We start from the raw sequence: 7,459 nt of genomic DNA on the forward strand, positions 1-7,459 counted from the left end.
CCCCATGTGGTCACAAGATGGCCACCACAAGATGGCCGGCAGGGGAGGGCAGTTGTGGGTGATCAGGCCAGCAGGGGAGGGCAGTTGGGGGCAATCAGGCCTGCAAGGGAGGGAAGTTGGGGGCAATCAGGCAGGCAGAGAGGCAAGCAGTTGGGAACCAGCAGTCCAAGATTGTGAGAGGGATGTCTGACTGCCAGTTTAGACAGTCAGACACCCCCCGAGGCGTCCCAGATTGGAGAGGGTGCAGGCTGGGCTGAGAGACACCCCTCCAGTGCACAAATTTTGTGCACCAGGCCATATATATATATGTGTGTGTGTGTGTGTGTGTGTGTGTGTGTGTGTGTGTGTGTGCTGCATAATGACATTCTGGTCAACCATAGGCTGCTTATATGAGACAGTGGTCCCATAAGAGTAAAATGGAGCTGGAAAATCTCTATCACCTAGTGATGTAGCCATTGTAAAGTCCAGAGTGCAGCACATCACTCACATGTATGGTGATGCTGCTATAAACACACCTGCAGCTGCCAGTCGGATAAAAGCATAGACATACAATTATGTGCACTACATAATATTGATGATGATAGTAAAAGACTACATTACTGGTTTGGAGCTACTATTCTGTACTCTTTATTGTTATTTTAGGGTGTGCTCTTTCTGTTTATGAAGGGAGTTTGCTGTGAAAGGTGCGCTATGCTACATTGGCCAAGCTGTCCATGTTGTGCTCACCATGGCTCTTGGTTTCATCGATTTCTCTTGTTCTCAATGTAATCTCATGCTGTTTTGTACAGTAACATGTTTATACTATAGGCTTGTTCCTTGTAATACAGGCCTGTTGTCTGAGATCAAGAGGCAATCCCATACTGCCTGGGTGTGTAGTAGGCTAGAGCATCTAGGTGTGTGTACTGCAATGCACTCTGCAGTGTTCGCACAAGGATGAAATCACCTAGTAACACACTTCTCAGAATGCATCCTGATCATTACACAGCACATGACTATATATATATATATATATGTATGTATGTATATATATTCAGAACCCCTGGACCTACTTCAACCTGGTGCCCTGGGATCACAGGGGATGGGATTAAGAAATCTATATTTGAAAAAAGCTGCTCAGGGCCCTACAGCATGGTTGTACTACCTGCTTTATAATTTTTAAGGGACTCAGCATCTCTCTCTGTGACTATTACACACCAGTGGGCAGGATCAAGTGGGGCTGGGGTTCAAGCAGGATTATTTGCTTTATTGCTGAGCCTCCGTTTTCTCATCCATAAACAGGAATAGCAAGAGCACCTGCTTTTCTTAAAAATGAGGCCTGAATTCTCTGGGAGAGGCCAGGCTGGTAAGTGCTCAATAAGTAGGAAGCATGGTTATTACTATAATATTAAAAATAGCTAATAATTAGTAGTTGTTATTATTATAGTACATATAAAATATTTTATGCAGGAATTTAAGTTCATTTTAAAAAGGATCTTAAATGCCACGGAAAAGAAACCCCTGATTCACCAGATCAGAGAAAAAGAGCATGCAAGTCATTTGCCAATTCTGTTCAAAGGAGCCTCAAAGCAAAACAGAGCCCCTGCTCTGGCTTCACACATCCCTGAAAGGGAGCATGCTCTGCCAGTGCCACACCTGCCCAGTAATCCCACCGTCCTTCTGTTCAATGAAAGAATGACTATACAAACAAATCAGAAGCTGAAAAAATGATGCAGCAATATGTTAAAATAGACACTACTTCAATGCAAACACATTTAAAGTTTTCACATTAACTTTTTTCTTTAATTACTTTAATATAAAAGATAGCAATATTCCATATTTTAAATGATATACTAGTAACAACAGTTTTAAAACCCTCTAATAAGTATTTAATTAATATAAAGTTATTGAAGGGTATCAATGACTACCAAATAAATACTACCAAGTCTTTACTGGTGTCTTTTGCATATTTGGAGGTAGGTAGAGAAAATATCAGATAGGAATATGGACGTTTTATTTTTTTAAATATATTTTATTGATTTTTTAGAGAGGAAGGGAGAGGGATAGAGAGTTAGAAACATCGATGAGAGAGAAACATCGATCAGCTGCCTCCTGCACACCCCCTATTGGGGATGTGCCCGCAACCAAGGTACATGCCCTTGACTGAAATCGAACCTGGGACCCTTGAGTCCACAGGCTGACGCTCTATCCACTGAGCCAAACCGGTTAGGGCAGGAATATGGATGTTTTAAAGCTACATTTTTTCCAGCCTTTATCTTTTTATTAAATCTTGTGCCTGTTAGAAGATTTACTCAAGATGGTTGTAAAGATATTCAGCTAAAATCACACTTCAAATGCCAGATGGGTTTTGGCCCCATTTGATGTCAGCAAAGCTATTGATTGACACATATAGAAACTCTTAGGTTTTCAGGTTTTTTAGAGTCTCTGAGCTGAATAGTTTGGCCTTGTAAACCATTTTTTTTTGGCCTTCAGTGTGTTATACATAATTCCTAATTAGGTGAAAGGGCACCCTGTGGTAGGTGGTATGATGGGAATTGTCAATAATTAAATAACACACGAGAAAAATTGGGATGTATGCCTTAGTATCATGAGAGCACTGTAATGTTTTGAAGTTTCTCCATGTGATTTTTAACATATTTCAGACAGAGCAGTCATTGCATTTGTAATGATACTGACAGTTCATTTGAAAAATTTCTGGTGCTTTCAAAGTTAACATGATTGGAATAAAACTGCAAAAGAATACTCAGCCTTTGCAATCTTGTTCTAATTAGTGTATTTACAAAGTCCAACACTCAGTGAAAAGTGAATTGAAAAATCAGCCAAGACCAGGGACTTGGATCCAGGCTTCCCCAGGTTAATGGGCAGAATTAGATGATGCAAGAAAATTCTGTGACATTATCAGTGCCCATTAAAATTCTTTCCAAGGGAATCTGGAATGTAGAAAATATAAATTTAAAAGGTGTTTTTATGTATTTCTTAGAAAGACAATTATATTTTTCTCTAGCTATCAATCCATGATTCCACAAAGTCCATCATTTTTGCCAATGTCTTGTCTAACTGATGTCAACATCTGTGAATCAGTCTGTCTTTTCGGATATTTTAAAAAGGTTCTAATTGGTGTGAGATGGTATCTCATTGTTATTTTGATTTGCACCCTAAACCACAAGTGCTGCCGAGGATGTGAAGAAAAAGAAACCCTCGTGCACTGCTGGTGGGAATGCAGACTGGTGTAGCTACCGTGGAAGACAGTATGGAGTTTCCTCAAAAAGTTAAAAATGGAACTCCCATTTGACCCTGTGATCCCACTTCTAGAACTATGTCCCAAGAAACCAGAAACACCAATCAGAAAGGATATATGCACCCTTATGTTCACAGCAGCACAATTTACAATAGCTAAGATTTGGAAACAGCCTAAGGGCCTATCAACAGATGAGTGGATTAGAAAACTGTGGTACATCTACACAATGGAATACTATGCTGCTGTAAAAAAGAAGGAACTCTTACCATTTGCAACAGCATGGATGGAACTGGAGAGCATTATGCTAAGTGAAATAAGCCAGTCAATGAAGGAAAAATACCACATGATCTCACCCATTTATGGATAATAAAGACCATAATAAACTTTTGAAAAAAAATAGATACAGACACAAATGGTATGGGAGGGGGTGGTTAGAGAGCAACCAAAGGACTTGTATGCATGCATATTAGCATAACCAATGGACACAGACACTGGGGTGGTGGGGGCTTGCCCAAGATAGGAATCGCTGGGGAGGGGGAGTGTCAATCCGGGAAAAAGGAGACATATATAAAACTTCAGACAATAAAAAAAGGTTCTAAATTCTTTAGGCCTTCAACAAGCTGAAGAAGTACACATGCCAACTCTTTGCATCTTAAAGAACTTCAGGCAAGCTATTCTGTTCTTGAATGATCTTCCAAGGAGGTAAAATTTGGGACTGAGTAGGTGAACTTGGCCAGTGCAGTATGCACTGTCATAACCTCACAGCATTGTCCTGGAACCTCACGCAGCAGGAGAATCTTAGGGTGAGCCTGTACACTTTGGTGCAGGAGATGTGGAGTGGGGCCCAGGAATCTGCTGCACTGGTGGTTCCAGTGCAGGAGGCCTTTGGACCACACTTTGAGAAACAACTATTTGCAGCTTCTTTCTGTTTTCCTTCACTGCTAGGTGCACCACTGACAGGGAGATTTATTACTTTGTGGGTCACTGGAATGAGATGCACACAGACATTTGTGGAATGTCATCAATGGTATTTTCATGGAGGCCCATCATGGAATGAAAATATGCACACGTGGTAACTAGCACAAGGTTTTAATGCAACCCCAGGCATCCCTGTCTTGATTACTGGAGTTTTAAAACACATCCTGCTGTCTGATAAGGTAAGCCTTCTTCTTTAGGTGTGTCCTGGTTCTTGTATAATTTTTGTGTGTGCTATTTATTCTTCTCTTATGTTGATATATAATTCCCATAAAATAAAATCTATAATTTTAAAGTGTACAATTCAGGTATGTTTAGTATTTTCAAGGTTCGCACCACCATTTATCACTATCTACTTCCAGAATATTATAATCCCCCCAATAAATTCTGGACTTTTTAGCAGTAACTTCCCATTGCTCCTTCCCCTAGGCAACCACTAATCAACTTTCAATCTCTATGGATTTACCTAGTCTGGAAATTTCATATAAATGGAATCAGGCAATATGTGGCCTTTGTGACTGGCTTATTTCATTTAGCTTAGTGTTTTCTTTTCTTTTTATTTTTTTATGTTTTTTAATTCTTTATTGTTTAAAGTATTACATATGTCTCCTTCCCCGCCCCCCCCATTGACCTCTCCCCAGCCGTTCCCAGCCCCCAGCACATGCCTCACCCCCCTACTGTCTGTGTCCATTGGTTATGCTTATATGCATGCATACAAGTCCTTGGTTGCTCTCTTACCCATCCCCTCCTCTGCCTTCCCTCTGAGGTTGGACAGTCAAGCTTAGTGTTTTCAAGGTCCATCCATGTAGCAGTATGTGTCAGTACTTAATTCCTTTCTATGGCCGAATAATATTTCATTTATGGATAGACCACATTCAGTTTATCTACTCATTATGTAAATTTGGGTTGATTCCATCTTTTGGCTACTGTGAGTAATGCTGCTGTGAAGACTCGTGTACAAGTCTGTGTGGACATAGGTTTTCACTTATCTTGGGTATGTACCTAGGAGTGGAATTGCTGGGTAATATGATAAATTATGTTTAATTTTGGGAGGACCATCCAAACTGTTTTCCACAGCATTTGCACCATTTTGCATTCCCACTAGAAATGTATAAAATTTTCAATTTCTTCACATCCTCTCCAGGACTCCTATTGTTTGTCTTCTTTTATTAAAGCTGTGCCAGTGGGTGTGTAGTGGAATCCTATTGCAGTTTTGATTTACTTCACCTTATGATTGATGGTCTTGAATATCTTCTCATATGCTGATTGACCATTTGTACGTATTTGGAGAAACGTTACTCAAATTCTTTGCACATTTTTAATGCAGTTATTTGTCTTTTGATTGTTAGAGTTCTTTTTATATTCTGACTACTAGACCCTTATCAGATATATGATTTGCAAATATTTTATTCCATTTTGTGCATTGTCTTCACTTTCTCAACAGTGTCCTTTGAGGCACGAAAGTGTTTAATTCAGATGAAGTTCAGTTTATCTGATTTTCCTTTGGCTTCGTGTGCTTTAGCTGTCATTAAGAAACTGCTGCCTAAGTTAAAGTCACAAAGTTTACACCTGTATTCTCTTCTAAGCATTTTATAGTCTCAACTCTCACATTTAGATTGTTGATCCATTTTGAGTTAATTTTTGTGTAAGAGATGAGGTAAGGGTCCCAATTTATAGATTTTCTGTGGGCACATGCCTGGGTTAGGGATTGATCCCCAGTAGGAGGCAGCAGATAGATGATTCTCATCATTGATGCTTCTATCTCTCTCTCCCTCTCCTTCTCTCTCTCTGAAATCAATAAAAACATATTTTAAAAATATGTTGAAATTTTGATTGGGATTTCACTGAATCTGTAGATCAAAATGTTGGGAAGTATTGTCATCTTACCATTACTAAGTTTTCATCTAGGAGCATGGGTCATTTTACCCAATTGTCTAAAATCATTTGTTGAAAAGACTATTATTTCTTCATTGAGTTGTCTTAGCATCCTTGTCACAATAACTGGTAGTAGGCACATGGGTCTGCTAGTATTTCTGGACTCTCAGTGCTTTCCCACTGACCTATATGTCTGTCATGGTGCCAATAACACATTGTCTTCATTACTGTAGTTTTGTAGTAAGTCTTGAAATTGAAAAGTGTGACCCCCACCTACCTTTTTTTTAAAATTAACGATTGTTTTAGCTGGCTATTCAGGGTCCCTTGCACTTCCACATAGATGTTAAATTTCTCTTAAAAAAGCAGTTGATGCTTTGGTGAGTGTGGCTCAGTGGTTGAATGTCGACCTATGAACCAGAAAGTCACAGTTCGATTTCTTGTCAGGGCACATGCCTGGGTTAGGGCTCGATCCCCAGTAGGGGGCATGTAGGAGGCAGCAGATAGATAATTCTCATCATTGATGCATCTATCTCTCTCTCTCCCTCTCCTTCTCTCTCTCTGAAATCAATAAAAACATATTTTAAAAATATGTTGAAATTTTGATTGGGATTTCACTGAATCTGTAGATCAAAATGTTGGGAAGTATTGTCATCTTACCATTACTAAGTTTTCATCTAGGAGCATGGGTCATTTTCCATTTATTTAAATTCTTCTTTCTTCCAACAATGTTTTATAACTTCCAGTATATAAGCACTTATTTTGTTAAATTTATTCCTAAGTGTTATATTCTTCTTGATGCTAATGTAAATTAAATTGTTTTCTTTATTTCCTCTTTGGATTGTTTATTGCTAGTGTGTAGAAACATAACCTATCTTTGTACATTGATATTTTTTCTATTAATCTTGCTAAACTCATTTATTAGTTCTAATGGGTCTTATTTTATAACTAGAGGCCCCGTGCACAAAAATTTGTGCACTCGGGGGGCGGGGGGAGGGGGGTCCCCCAGCCCGGCCTGTGCCCTCTCACAGTCTGGGACCCCTCGGGAGATAACGACCTGCTGGCTTAGGCCTGCTCCCGGGTGGCAGAGGGCAGGCCCAATCCCTAAGTGCAGCCCCTGGTCAGGCTCAGAGCAGGGCCGATTGGGGAGTTGGGGCGCCGCCCCGTCATGCACAGAGCAGGGCGGATCGGGAGGTTGCAATGCCACCCTCAGTCACGCTCAGGGTAGGGCCGATTGGGGGGTTGGGCCCCCGCCCCCTGTCACACTCAAGGCAGGGTCGATGGGGAGGTTGCGGCACCACCCCCTGTCACGCACAGAGCAGGGCCAATCAGGGGGTTGGGCACTGCCCCCTGTCATGCACAGAGCAGGGCCGATCA

General features: G+C 40.6%; 1 protein-coding gene across 1 annotated transcript in view; it reads right to left on the reverse strand.

The window, feature by feature from the left end:
• Positions 1 to 7,459, reverse strand: part of LOC102249924 (BTB/POZ domain-containing protein 6-like) — a 31,825-nt gene that overhangs the window by 1,445 nt on the left and 22,921 nt on the right.

Source organism: Myotis brandtii, unplaced genomic scaffold (genome assembly GCF_000412655.1).
Source record: "Myotis brandtii unplaced genomic scaffold, ASM41265v1 scaffold995, whole genome shotgun sequence".
NCBI lineage: Eukaryota > Metazoa > Chordata > Mammalia > Chiroptera > Vespertilionidae > Myotis > Myotis brandtii.